The following is a 2,420-nucleotide window of genomic DNA, read 5'->3' as shown; positions in this document are numbered from 1 at the left end:
GGTCTCATTAGAATCTTAATTCATTTGTTTCAGCATTGATCCACTGTCGGCGCTTCTAGCTATTATTAAACTCTAAACCATCTTCGAGAACTTCTCTCTTCTTACACACTTGCGTAAACTTTTATGATCAATCATAATGGTTGGTAACTGCTAGTACCCATATCACATCTCGTCCTTCCAATTCGTAGTAGGTGATCATAATCAATAGGGATTCTCGGTCATGTCCTTATCTATTGCGATAGGTACTGTAAGTAGAATGGTTCCGAATATCTGAAACTATAAGCTGATAGCTTTAATCGTAATATTATAACATCATATACAAAGCATTTTGACCCCTCGTAAGTCTAACTCTGAAGTTCATACATGAATCATGAAGGTTATCCTCAAGCCATAGCTAGTGATAATCGAGGCTAGAAGCGAGTCTCAGCTTATTAGAGATTAGCTAACTGATTACATCAGTCGCACTCATCACTTATAAGCAATATTGTACTTAAACTATCATCGAAGGCAATAGTCGATTAGGTGCTCCGTCTCGCGTGAACAACCTGAATGAAGAACTATGCCTGCTTCAGTGATTCGTGCGTGGCACTCTGCTTGCACTGCTTTCATTGGATTCTCTTCCTCTTTCTTAGCTCTTCACCATGGCTATAGTGAAATATAACTGAGTTTCTTGCTTCTATTGTTCTTCTCGTAACAGTGATCATGCATTCTTAACGCATCTAAGTTCATTGAGATATCTAATCTATCAATAAAGCATAAAACTTGAATGTAAGCATCAGTACATTCATATAGAACGTGAACTTCTCAATGTTTTAAAACCATTACCACCTTCTTTCTTGCTGAGCATGACGATGTGATGAAGTGATGAGCTTTGGTTGACTGACTCATATATACTAGTGATCATACTAGAAAAATGGGCTAACTCTAGGGTTCAGAGCAAATGAACTGCTCTGATACCACTCTGTCACGACCAGACCTAATTAAGGATAATTAAGCCGGGGAAACCATGACTAATGGAGGGAGATTAGAAGCGGGGTAGAAAGGGGAATAATCAAACAAGAAAGGATCACATTTCATCATTTAACAAAAGGAATATTTATAATATAACAGAAGTTTAGTCGTATAGACTCAAATAACTAGTAAGTTCAGATATCTCTGACTTAGCCAAATAAACATAAAACTTCTGAGTACGCAGCGGAATAAGGTTCTGATTACATGTATGAAGACATGTAACCCTAGAGTTCATTAATACATAATAAGACAAAAGAATCCTGCTCGTCACCTCATCACCATCGGCAGCTGCTCAACCTGCACATTTAGAAATATATGCAGGGCTTGAGTACAAAAGTACTCAGTGGGCACGTATGCCTAAGTATAAAATACATGCTTCAAAACTGTAAATTGTCATGCCATAGTAAACAGTACAGCAAGGGAGTTTTTCGCTAAAAGGCCCAAGCTTACTAAATTCATTTGTGATTCTTAAAGTTCGACTGCAGTCTAAGTTCTCTTGTAATCTATCATATCTGGAACTTTGTGCCGGAGAGGTGGCCACCTCTCACGGTCACTTGACCGGCCAACCCGCTAGATGACTCACGGCCACTGGTGTACAATAGCCCTGGCAGGATAGCTATCAACTGCTCAAGACCCGAATTCGATTACATAATAAAAGTCACATCAGATAGATATCATACTGAAATTTAAATATTTTATGGCAAGACAATATTTGAAATAACTTGAATTAATTTAGTCATGAAATAACTTGCTTGAACGTAATATTTAAACTCATTTGATATATATGAAAGTAATGCCCACCTGTTAGAAACTTTCTGTGGTACAGTAGCTCCTTAACTGATTATTAATCTCGTGCTTGACCTTTATTACGAGAATATAAATAAGATACTGCTCGAGTAAAATCCTCAATTATTGAGAATACAGAATTAATGATGCATGATCCTTATGCATGAATTATTATTCTGAATTAATAATCAGGGAATTTCTATTGTTAATCCAAACTATCGGATTTAAATAAAAGCTAAGTTTCGTCTCATGAAACCGGATAATTAACTAAAATTAATCTATTCTCTTCAGGATGTTATAATCCACTGATTAAATAAATCCATCTTTCTTGGTCGTTACTAAGAAATAACTAATTCGGCTTATTCGCTGAATAACCTCATAAATTAATCGGGCTTAATAAATAGGAATAAATAATGTTATAAGATTAAATAATTAAAAGGCTCAACATAAGGCAGCCTAATAATTAATTAAATAGAATTGGCTTGAATAATTAACATGAGAGGCCCAATTGAAATAATTCATCGGTTCAAGTAATTAAATAAATCTTGTCTCAATAAATAAATACATAATTTGATTAACTGGGCTTAATTAAATAAATCAAACGAGGCCCAACGAAAATAATA

Source organism: Salvia miltiorrhiza, chromosome 1, assembly GCF_028751815.1.
Source record: "Salvia miltiorrhiza cultivar Shanhuang (shh) chromosome 1, IMPLAD_Smil_shh, whole genome shotgun sequence".
NCBI classification, from domain to species: Eukaryota; Viridiplantae; Streptophyta; class Magnoliopsida; order Lamiales; family Lamiaceae; genus Salvia; species Salvia miltiorrhiza.
Note: the sequence above shows the minus strand (reverse complement) of the source record.